Here is a 12,931-nt window from a genome sequence, read left to right on the forward strand (position 1 = left end):
TTGAATCATCTGTAGATTACTTTTAATGCCTAATACAATGTAAATGTTATCTAAATAGTTGCTGGCAGGTGGCAAATTCAAGTGTTGCTTTTTGGAGCTTTCTGAAGTTTTTTTTTTTTTTTAGATGTTGGGGTAGGGGTTTATTCATTAATTAATTTATTTTTGCTGTGTTGGGTCTTCGTTTCTGTGCAAGGGCTTTCTCTAGTTGCGGCAAGTGGGGGCCACTCTTCATCGCGGTGCGCGGGCCTCTCACTGTCACGGCCTCTCTTGTTGCGGAGCACGGGCTCCAGACGCGCAGGCTCAGTAGTTGTGGCTCACGGGCCTAGTTGCTCCGCGGCATGTGGGATCCTCCCAGACCAGGGCTCGAACCGGTGTCCCCTGCATTAGCAGGCAGATTCTCAACCACTGTGCCACCAGGGAAGCCCCCTGAAGTTTTTTTTTTTTTTAATATATATTTTGGATCCGCAGTTGGTTGAACCTGAGGATCAAAAAGCACACAGCTACGGTAGGCTGACTGTACGTGAGGATTAAGTGAAGGGCTGCACGTAATGCTCTCAGCACAGCACCTGGCATGAGACATTTGTTAGTGACCTGCAATATATCTCACTGTTCGCCTTCATCAAGGGAGATCTCCTAGCCTCCATCTGCTCCCCAGAACTGTTTGTGGGTACACAGAGAGGCCTAGGATTTATCTGTCTAGAACATTCCAGGGCCACAGTGTTCTTGTCTTTTGTTTTTATTCTCTCCCTCCGTCCCACCACCCAGCACTTGCGCTCCACGTACAGACCACTGTCAGTTCCAGGTGTGCCACACCCTAACTTACCTTGGTGGCTTTCCAAAAGTCAGATTTCTTTATTTGACACATTTTTAATCTCTGATAACAGCCTCTTTTTTCTTTCTGTTTAAGTCTATTCTCAATTTTTTCTAAATTGATTTCATAGGGAAGACATAATCTTTCATTGGAATTAAACAAAATGAGAATATGTGGCCAAGAAATCATGGGAAGACATTTGTAGGATCTAAGACCCAGAAGTGATGATGATGCTTCTATGCTGTTTACTATGTGCCAGGCACTCATCTGAGCCCTGAATCATTTTCTCCATTTTACAGAGGATGAAACTAGTTGCCTGTGTGAACCATATAGTGGAAAGAGTAGGTAATTAGTCTGCTTTGCCCTTAGGACTCCATCCTGATAGAAAGTTATTTTTCTTTACTTAATATCCAACAAAAGAAGGAGATCACCTTGCCACAAGTTCTACCCTTGTTTAGTTGAAACATTTGACTCAATTTATAGAAGTCTATGTCTCTGTAGCTTGATCATGACATTGGAATGTCAAAAACAAAGAAAAAGAAGAGGGGAGAACACTGTGAAATGAAATCTACGTTTACTGGTAAGAAGCACAGAGCATTTGGCATCAGCAGAAAGCTTAGTCTTTGATGTGGAAAATAGAAGAGTTCTCGCTGTTTCCATTTGGGTCAGAGAAAGAGATGATGGCTCTGATAAGGTTACTGGGTTCCAATGCTGGATGTAAATCATGGACGAGCCACAAGTTGTCCTGCCCTGAGGATATGCAAGTGTGAAATACACATGTCAGGAAAAATGTGGTCAGTGAGGAACCGCACAACGGGAAAAGCAGAACATACTTAATAAGACAAGTCCCAGTTATCCTGTGAGCGAGACTTTGTTATAAGATGAGACCACTTATTTATGTGAGTCAGGGGCTGATGACGGATGATAGACGAGACAGAAGTGTGGATGAGTGATTTTGGGTGAATCTTCTTTTTTTTAATTTATTTTTTACTGAAGTATAGTTGAATTACAAGGTTGTTTTCATTGCTGCTGTACAGCAGAGTGACTCAGTTATACATACATATACATTCTATTTCATGTTCTTTTCCATTATGGTCTGTCACAGGGTATTGAATACTTTTCCCTGTGCTCTACAGTAGGACCTTGTTGTTTATCCATTGTATATATTACCGGGTTTGGTGAATCTTCTTGCCTCCAGACATACAGAAGCCAACAGCCTGCAGTGTCCCTATTCTGGACAGCTGCCTAAGGAGAAAATGTTATATTTTAGGTGTGGCAACGCCCTCAGTTTCAAACAATTTTTTCCCCTGTTTTCGAAAACATTCACACGATTAATACCTCTTGCATGTATTCAACAAAAGTTGCCTAGCAACCATCAAGAAGCATTCTTGGAGTGCAAAGGGTCTAAAAATGAATGAAGAGCAAAAACGTTGAAGCTGCAGCTGAGATGACCAGGTTTCTGATAGCAGTTTCAAAGCAGATCCCCCAGGAATCAGGCCATGCATCCCTTAAGAGTAACAAGATCTGATCTGACATCCTTAGAGACCCACTGAAATGTCCTGTTCCTGTTGGACACATGCAGAGAGGGAATATGTAGATACAAGAGGAACCTCTAAGTGTAGCCTGATCCACTTCTCTGCTTTCAGGCAGGACTGCCTCCTACCTAATCCCACGTGCATGTGTAGGTAATGGGGTTTTGGAAAACACTTAAGAAGAAGGATTATTATAACACCTCCTCTGGTAACCCACTGGGGAATCTTGCAGCCTTTGGACTGAGACCACTAGGTTGAACGTGGGTTAATCCAGGAATTAACCTCTTTTCTTCAGGTTACTGATTTATACTAATGGTTGGCTCTCACAGTCATATCTTATTCTAAATGAAAAGAACCTAAGGGATCTTCTAGATCAGAGATCACGAACACGGGTGCCCAGAGGTGTCAGCAGAGAACCTTGAGGGAGGAGGGCCGGTAGGGCCTATGACAAATCAGGAAGCAGTAGATACCCATGCTCTGTAAAAAGGGGCAGCTACTCTTCAGCTCCAGTCTTTTGTTGTGTTGTAGGAATATGAGCCCAGAGTTGTCAGATCTCTCAACTCTTTCAGAAAAGCCAGACATATCAGTTTTTATGTGAAAAATCTCATGATTTTTAACTGATGACAGTAATAATTTTTAAGAAGTCTTCAAACTAAATAAACTGTGCTACCAAGGCAGATTTAGTCCATGAACCAATCTTGTTTAATGAACCTGTAATGTTATAGATGAGGGAACTGAGGCCTGGTGAGTGAGGAGACTTACTCAAATTCAGTGAATATGTGAACTCCTTAAAGTGAGGAACGGTGCTGTCTTCTCTTTTATTTCCAGCTGGACTAGCACAGGGTCAGGCATACGATGGCAACTCCATAAGTATTTATTGAATCAACAAATATGAGGTGTTAGAGGCAAGACCAGGACTTGGCGAGTAAGAAATCAGGATCTTAAATACTTTCTCTTAAATGACTTTATTTTCCTTCTAAGTCACCTTCACTAGCTTCTATTTAGATAGAACTTGCTCTTTTGCCAGGTTGTGTCTTGTTTACGGCGGTATTTGATTAATAGGAATGTTCTAGTGAAAATGCCAAAGGAAAAGCCCTGGATTCTATCTGGGGTTCAGCCTTCCCATAGATTTGCTTATATTGGGACTCCTACAAACAATAGGTTTTCTTGGCCTACCATATTCAATTCCATTCAGATTTTAAAATTTTTTATTTTTTGGCCGCGTCATGCAGCATGCGGGATCTCAGTTCCCCGACCAGGGATGGAACCCACACCTGCTGCAGTGGAAGGGTGGAGTTTTAACCACTGGACGGCCAGGGAAGTCCCCAATTCCATTCAACTTTCTGTCTATTAATTGAGCTCCTACAGTGTGCAGAGGCATCTGTATGGTGATTTCAAGACATAGGGGATTCAGATGAGCTGGTGGCCGGGGGGTGGGGGTGGGATTTCAATGATTAATTTAGAGAATGAAGATGCTTGGCATATAGTCTCTTCTTTAAAAAATGTTTCACCCTATTTAGGCGATACTCTACTGTGTGGCAGTTTCCTTTCTTCACTTTTTGTTTTGAGATTTAACGTTGCCCCAAACGTAGAATCAGCGATCACCAAGCCATGTTCTCCTCTTTTAACCACCTCTGGTTGTTGGCTCTATATTGGAAGGCTCTGCCCAAGTAGACAGCTGTCAGCCTCCAAGGAGGTGTACCAGCTCCCAAGCGATCCTCCAGCTTCAAGGGCACTTACTCTTTCTTCTCGGGTGCTTACCTCTGTGCTGAGGGTGCAGGTGTTTCCAGTGTGTCAATAACTCACCCACGAGAGAACTGCTGGCCTCTTGAAATGCTTGATATATTACTTACATGTGTCTGTGCGTATAATAGTAATAGTAATGGCGTCCACCATTGATCCGTGTTTTCTAGATACCAAGTAATGTGCTAGTCATGTTGTCTCATTTTATCTCACTCGTAGACTTTCTCAGTCATAATCTTTCAATCCCTTTTTGATAAATGGGCAGATTCAACCCCAGAGAGATGGACTTGCCCAGGGTCCCACGGTTGTTGGGTTTGTGAATTTTATGAAGAACTACCTGCTCTCCAAGGCTCTGCCTTCTTTATGAAACTTGGGTCTCCAGCAGCAATTTTACCAACTTCACAAGACTTCTGGAGTGAGAGGTATATCTTTTTTTCAGAAGCCAACTCTAAGGGACATTTTAAACAAAGCGGACGGTGGTGATTTTGAATGAGACTGTTTAATTTCAGAACAGTGTCCTTTGCTGGCAAAGATAATCAGACGTAATGTCATCTTGCAACCTCTCTGCATGTGTGATTTCATAAAACTGGTGTAGCAGATTATTATTATAAAATTAGTATCGCATAGAACAAACCAGGGATGCAAGCCAGAAGAAATAGACAATGAATAGTTATATAAGGTTTTGGAAGCACGTGTAGTGGAACACAAGCTCACTGTATTTTCTTCTCAATTGTCTGCCGTTTGTTAATGTTTCCTTTCAACATGATTGCATCTCAGTTTAATAGCACTTGCCATCTCAGGCTCTATGGTGCCAGGCTCGACATAGTTACATCCCCTCTGTGCTAAAAATATTGCATGTATATATTCAGCCGCAACCCGACATGTTTAGCTAATGGGTTACTCAGGAGCTATGCGCTTATATAATTAAGTGATGTATGTAATTTTGTGTTAACACATTTGTAATGTGTGTTTCCCTGGTGATTGCAATGCTTTATTCTGTGTAAAGTGTGACATTTTAATTCCCGCTGAACAACTTCCTACCTTGATTTGCCTTGTTTTTGTGGCAGGGGATTATTTTGCAATCCAGATAAAAGCATTATTTATGAAATTTCTAGGCTATCCCATTACTGGGAACTTTTAACTGCAGATCAATCTCCTATTTTATTGATCTTTGTTGAAAATCTTTATTAGAATTTAAATTTAATCTCTACGTTATAGATTTGCCCAGACTTTGGCCTGCAGGAACATTTTTTTAGGTAGCTTTGCAGGGATGGGTTTTCTTAAAAAAGTAATTCTCATCAGACAGTCTGCCATCTTCCCCAGGGAACTTTGTTTCTCTTAGGTGTTGCTGCCTTTTCCCTTGTTTAGGTTCTCCAATAGAGCCAGCATCATCCCATGAGCTTGGAGGGTCTTGGCAAAACAAGTCAGATTTATAGATTCACAGACAAGGCAGGTCTCTGTTAAGCATTTAACTGGTGGACAGTTGCTGGGTCTCGGAGTTACATAGTGGGAAATAAAATGTGGACGTGTATTTTCCCCCCTTACTAATGGCAATTGTGACCAAGGGAAGGTACTGCAGACAGGAAGGTGAACCACCAAGGACAGCCCAGCCACCTTGCCGTCTTCAGAGGTATTTCTTTTCTCTAGTGGAATCAGCAGTCAGTGCAGTTTAATAAACATTTACTAGACTCTCACTAAGTACCAGACACTACTTTCAAAACATGATACAGAGAGCCTTCAAATTTTTATTGTTCACCTACTATGATGATGCTACAGTGACTAAGACAGACATCATCCCTTTAGAGTCTGATGAGGAGAGAGACTCACAGATGATTTCAATACAGGGTGACAGGTGCTAGGGTAGAAGCCTACTTGATACAGAAGTTACAGACAAAGAGTTCCCCCCCACCCACCCAGCTGGGGATGTGGGAGAATAAGGAAGTATTTTAGGGGATGCAATTCCCAGTGCGAGTCTGGGGAACAATTACAAGTTGGGGCAGGAGGGAAAATGGTGAAAAAGGAAGGGTATCGTCAGAGACCGCCGGGGAGCTCGGGCACACAGGTGTGGAGCCATGTGGGGAGCTTGGGAGACCTCTAGGGTATTTGTTACTATTGGAAGGTAACGAGGATGCTCCAAAGCAAGGTGGGCAGTGGTCCATTTCTCCCAGAGGTCTTGAATTCCCAAAGCCTTTCCGCACATGAGGAGGCCCCTTCAGTTTTCCGCCCAGTCCAGCAAAAGCAAGAAGGTGGCAGGCACCGTCGCCGAGTGCCAAGTGTTGCCCCGACGGCTTCGTGAGCATTTTTTCCTAGTCCCTCCCATTTTGGTCTGAGCAAACAGCTGGGAGTGTGGTGCACAGAAGTCCCGCCAGAAGGACCCACGGTCCGTGCGCTCCAAGTGAGCTTTCTCCGTTGTGTGTTTTGGCATTTGAACACAGCGGGAATGTCCTTGTCAGCTCCCATTTGACTTTATTAATTGCAGTTCCTTGGAAAGTGTGTTTTAGTTACGTGGTCTTGGGATGACGGAGCTTGCCCTGCAGAGACCCAAGAGGAGGTACTCGGGGCCCATTGCAAAGCCGTCTGCTGCCAAGGCCCTGCTGCTGATCTCGTGCAGCCAGCAGACACCAGTGTGACTCTGGGCAATTGGCAGACTCTCTGGGCCTCCCGTTCCTGATGTGTAGAATAAGGGTTTGGGCTAGATGGTGTCTGAGGTTCTCCTTACTCTCTGGAATTTCATCATTCTTTACATTACTCAAGTGAAGAATCCTACCGTCATCACAGCTCCTAGCAGCGATGTTTGGTTCCAAGTACAGTAGAAAAGCCACAAACCACTTTCTGCACTTCACGTCTTGTCATGATTGTCTGGCTCCTTATTTTAGGAGGCCGTCTATGCTGGCACTCAAATCTAGATTTTAAGTTTTTAAGGTACAAAGGGAATTGCTAAGCCTCTGACTATTCCTAGAATATATGGTGGCATGGATCAAATGATCCACTTCATTAGTGTCGCCAGAGGCTGTCACCTAGCAGCTCCGTGTCCTTTCCAGGCCCCGCCTCCACTTCCCGGAGCCCTGGGGCTGTGGTTAATAATGTCAAAAGAATGTTTGAAAATTGCCCTTCTGTTGCTTCCAAAGAGTCAGAGCCCTCACGTGGTTAGAGTCCCGGGCTAGGAGTCAAATTCTAAATTTAATTGCAGTCTCTGTGAACGTCTTCGTTTTTCACTCCCTCACCATTTTTTTGATGTTTCAGTTTTCTCATCTGCATCAGTTTTCTCATCTGCAAAATAGGCATAAGATCCCTTGCGCCACAGAAATATTTGCAAATGGCTTTGTTGTACACAGGGATTGGCATTAAGTTGGGGCAGAGTATCATTTTTCATTCCATAATGGGACTTAAACAAAAGCCCTTTTGAGTGTGCACCTTGTGTAAGCTCCCTGTGCTTAAATGCTGATGAATTTCAGAGGTCAGCAAACACCGCCCCCTTTCTTCATTATATTTTTTAAAGCTAAACAAGGCTAACTAGGGAATTCATTTTGGAATAAAAAGACATGAAAGAAAGGGTATTTCAGCTTGCACAATAGTACAAAAAAGAACAAGAATCATCATGTTTGCTAAAGAACTCACAGCTGTTTAATTTTGTAGTAAAATTACTTTAAGAACTTTGCAAATTCAAAGACAAAACCAAACAACTGTTGTTGCAACACTGAACTTCCACGTGTGAGTGGAAAAGCCAAGTTAAGATTAATCTGCCCCCAACCTCATATTAAAAATACAGAGCATTTTTGTTAATGCTGGTTGGAGGAGCGGCTTTTATCTAAAGAGGAGACACATAAAAGAGGAAAATGGTACATTTACTGGTAATAAGATGAAAAATAGTTTATGTTCTCATGTACTTTGCCCCCAGCTTTTTTTCTTAAGCTCCTCAGTCTGTTTTAATACCAGGTTTGTTTGCTTTTTGGGGATGGGCCTGTTAGGCAGGAAATTGTTGAAAGGCCTACAGCAGAATTTTTATTTAAATGCTGTTTTTTAAAATTAAATACCAAATTGGGTAACCAATTATTAGATTTGGAGTTCAGATTTTTATAAAATTTCATTTTTAGGCGATAAGGCTAAGTTCTGTACTTAAACTTCTATAAATTCCACGTTTCCATATGTTGCCTATTGTCAGAAACAAATAAACTGTTCCTTATTTAAAAAGAAAAAAAAAGTGGTTTTCTTCCATATTAGGGAATTATTCAGACTTCTTTCCTTGGTTCTTATAATTCCAAACCAGTTGGAACATCAGTCTATTTTTGGTTATGAAGAAACTTTGAAAATGTAGGCATGATTTTTTTAAGGTTCTAAATCCCCTAAAAATCAGTTTGCCACATATATAACAGTTATGGTTGTAAATACAGGGAAGTCATTGTATTCCAGAAAGACAGAGTTCTAATTTCCATATTACTAGCCCTCCCCCCTCCCCCATCCCTCTCCACATAGGAGGGCTGCTCAATGTAAATTCTAAAACATATAAAACAACATAAGGTTGTGATTTGTGCCTGTTTCTGTCGAGGCTGAATGTTCTTACCTGTATTTGATTAAACTCTCTTGTTAGTTTCTGGGTTTTTAATGGTCTTCCCACCACATCACACAGATTGACCACAAGAGGGCAACCGAGAGTTTCCTTTCAGCTAACAAAGCCAGAACTGGTTTTAATATCAGCTAAGTGTTTTAACTTGCTAAGGATTTATTTCCCCGCCTTCCAATTGCCACACATGCAGCCTCCGAGTTTCCACTAACAGCGAATAATAATCCAAATAAAGTTCTTCTGAGGGAAAATATAGACAGACTGGTGCAGACAAGAGCTTTTGCCCAAATAAGGATCCCTTTTGTGGAGACCCCACGTGTTAGATAACCATCAAGTGACAGTTGGTCATGAGTTAATAATGTTGGATGCTGAAATATGCATGCCATGTGCTATAAAAGAGTTTGGAGGACAAAGACAAATACTGCTGTAGTTAGATATCAGAAGAATAGCAGAGGTGTGCAGACTGCTTCTCTGGATGGAGGTTGAACCTGCCAAATAATTTCATAAAAATTATTGTTATAAGTATTATACAGTAGAATGAATAATAGTCATTGCACGTTTCTGTTGACATTGCGGGCGTTTTGGTCTTAATCTCGCTGCATGTAACTGCCTTAAATGCTATAGCAACTCTTGCCTTCTAAGAAAATATTTTCTAAGCTTATTTCTACTGCTACCATTGCTGTTCTTTTATTTATGTTTTGTTTTGCTTTGTTTTTTTGTGGTACGCAGACCTCTCACTGTCGTGGCCTCTCCCGTTGCGGAGCACAGGCTCCGGACGCGCAGGCTCAGCGGCCATGGCTCACGGGCCCAGCCGCTCTGCGGCATGTGGGATCTTCCCGGACCGGGGCATGAACCCGTGTCCCCCGCATCGGCAGGCGGACTCTCAACCACTGCGCCACCAGGGAAGCCCCCATTGCTGTTCTTTTATTTTTATGAGAACCCTAAAAGGGGGTTCCATAAAAGAATCCAGGCAGGTGTGTAGCCCTTTGATTGGCATGTTATATTTGGAGAACCCTTAATGTCTAGGTATGTTTCTGTGTTGCTGCTGCCGCAGGAATCAAAAGGTGAGGAGGTGGAGGGGGACAGGCTTTGGTTCAGCGACAGTGACAAGTTTTGGGAAGTTGAGACATGGGGCCAACTGAGCGATGAGCAGCCCTCTTCTCAGAGTGATGCCCCCTGGCCTTTTTGGTGCTAAGATTGGGAAAAGGATATATCTCCTCTCCTGCCCCCTAGAGTTCAAACCTTTTCGTTCTGTCAGCTTTTCTGGGCTTACTGGAGCTCCTGTCTTCAGTGAACAGCCTCCCTTTATGTCATATTAAACCGTAGGACTTAGGGCACCTTGGCAAAGCTGTGAAGACTGTGCCCTTGCCTTTGGGCCTGGCTGTATCAAACCTCTCTACTTACTTGCAGATGAAAACTCCACAAAGAAAAACACACGCAGACCATGAACTTATTCAACAGTTTGTGGTGTAGAAGCTTCTACTTTTCCAGTGAGCCAAAATCGCTCAGAATCGATTTTCTCTTATTCAGTTCGCAAATGACTTACCTTATGCCCAGCCCATGCTGGTAGCAGGAGAAAATAACAAGTAAAATAAAAAATGAGACAGCTCTTTTTCTCACTTTCTTCCCTACCCCCCCACCCAACTCCCCAAGTCTGTTGTCAAGTCTTAAAATTTGCTTTGACATCTTAGTTAAGGAAGTTAATGAAAAAACATCTTCATCGGGGCCATGTGGTTACTTTGAATCAATGATTACCAGATTTGAATGTTACAAAGGAGACACCTCAACTTTGGCAGAATTTTCAGATACTAACATCTATGCATGACTACCCTGCAAAACAGTGAATAAAACTCTAAATTGTACTGAAAGTTTGACTCATGATTTTTGCTCTTTTAGCTTCAGATGTTAGCCTTGTTCTGTCTGCACTTTAACACACATTTCTAAGGACCTATATCTATAATCGTAACATTGAACTGTTGACTAAACCAGCGTCACCCAAGAGAGAGATACTGCAAGCCACGTGTAACTTAAAATTTTCCAATAACCACATTTTAAAAGGTAAAAAGAAACAGGTGGAATTAATTTTAATAACATTTAATTTAATGCAGTATGTCCAAAATATTTCAGTATGTAATCAATATAACATGTTATTAATGAGCTATTTGATATTTTTTGTATTGTCTTAGAAATCCAGTGTGTGCTTTACACTTACGGCACATCTCAATTTGGACTAGACATCTTTCTTTCTTTTAATATTTATTTATTTGTCTGCGTCCGGTCTTGGTTGCAGCACGCGGGATCTTCTTTGTGGAGCCCCGGGGGCTCTCTAGTGGTGTCGCGGGCTCAGTAGTTGCGGTGTGCACTGGCATGGCATGTGGGATCTTAGTTCCCCGGCCAGAGATCAAACACGCGTCCCCTTCATTGGAAGGCAGATTCTCAACCACTGGACTGCCAGGGAAGTCCCTGGACTAGACATCTTTTAGGTGCACGAGAGCCCCATGTGGCTAGTGGTTGCCATATTGGACAGAGCAACTCTAAGCAGTCCTATAAATGTTTTGGCTTTCACTGAAATAAGTGGGAATAAATTCTAACATCTTCTGTGTGTTCTGTATCTTCATCATGAGATTCCTGTCAATATCTGTCCGCTGTTTCCCCACAGTGTGACACACTCCCGGGAGCTGAGCTCCCTAGCTTACCCTGCTGGGGTTATATCGAGCTGACCTTCTTCACTCTGCCCTGCTGCAGCACACACTCTTCTCTGCCACCTGTAAGTTCCTTGGTACCACAGTAGTGCTTTGAAAGTCGTCTTCCAGTATTGTGGCTCGCAGCTCATAGAGGAGAAACGGATTTACCTGAGCAAAGAAGAATGTCTCAAAGTCTCAGACAAACAGGAACCGTCACCTTTTTACTTCTAAGTAAGAGACTATGCTGCTGCTACTTCTTCTTCTTTTTTTTTTTTTTTTTTTTTTTTTGGCTGCACCTCGTGGCTTGTGGGATCTTAGTTCCCTGACCAGGGGTTGAACCTGCGCCCTCAGCAGTGAAAGCACTGCATCCTAACCAGTGGTCCTCCAGGGAATTCCCTGGGATTATCCTAGTTCTTAAATTATTCTTTCTGAAAGGTAGAAAAACATGAAGAGAGTGAAAAATCCCCTTTAAGTACAAATTCCTTTTGGGATCTTTTTAAAAAGAAATGGGGAACCTATTACTTGATGATCTTTTACTTTTTACTTTTCCGTATGTGTTTGAAAAAGTGAAAAGTCTCATAATATATTAGTCCAAGTCTGTAGTAAGTTAAATATCTCCATGTTAATCCACATATACACACACACACAAAAGTCTCTTTTACTTACTTCCAACATTTTCTTTAGAGATGCAGCAATCAATTATCCTCAATGTTGAAAATGGAATATCTCATTTCCAAACCTGGAGAAATGGCTGAACAAGAATGTTCTATTTATACACGAGTTTAAGAACTGCTCTGATAGTTACTGATCTTCGCAAGGTTATTCAATACAAAAATGTGGCTTGCACTTCTGTGCTGTCACGTACAATAGTAACACCATAGAACATATCAATCATGGACTAGAATAAACAGGTTTATTGATTATAACAAAAAAAGAGACAAAAATTAATTCTCTATGTTTAAGAGGTCCTATCTTTTTGTTTGTTTGTTTGTTTTTGGCTGTGTTGAGTCTTCGTTGCTGTGCGGGGGGCTTCCTCTAGTTGCGGCGAGCAGGGGCTACTCTTTGTTGTGGAGCATGGGCTCTAGGCAAGCGGGCTCAGGAGCTGTGGCTCGCGGGCTCTAGAGCGCAGGCTCAGTAGTTGTGGCGCACGGGCTTAGTTGCTCCGCCGCATGTGGGATCTTCCCAGACCAGGGCTCGAACCCGTGTCCATCCCCTGCATTGGCAGGCGGACACTGCGCCACCAGGGAAGCCCAAGTCCTATCTTTATAAACTTCATAAATTACAGAAATCAAAATGTCCTTAAAAAATCATTTCCGGAGTGGATCCTTAAATAGCCTAAGAAAAAAAAGGACAAGTATCTTAAGTTGATGTTCTATTGGTATTGTAGATAACCATACTAAGAAAAACGAAATCTGTGTATACTGAATAGTTTTCAAAAAATGGAAACATGAGTTATTTCAGAATCTTAAGAAAGAGTACATAGTGAGCATTGAGACGACACACTTGTTCTAATTGTAGGAGTTTTGATGCGGGTTTTTTTTTTCCCTCAACATCCAGCAGGATCTTCATTAATTGAGGCTCCTGGGGCTTGGAAATGGCT

At 42.2% G+C, this 12,931-nt stretch overlaps 1 protein-coding gene across 1 annotated transcript in view; it reads left to right on the forward strand.

The window, feature by feature from the left end:
- ARID5B (AT-rich interaction domain 5B) overlaps window positions 1–12,931 on the forward strand; it is a 189,355-nt gene that overhangs the window by 123,462 nt on the left and 52,962 nt on the right. The gene's annotated exons all lie outside the window — the stretch shown is intronic.

Source organism: Lagenorhynchus albirostris, chromosome 16 (assembly GCF_949774975.1).
Source record: "Lagenorhynchus albirostris chromosome 16, mLagAlb1.1, whole genome shotgun sequence".
In the NCBI taxonomy this organism is placed as follows: Eukaryota; Metazoa; Chordata; class Mammalia; order Artiodactyla; family Delphinidae; genus Lagenorhynchus; species Lagenorhynchus albirostris.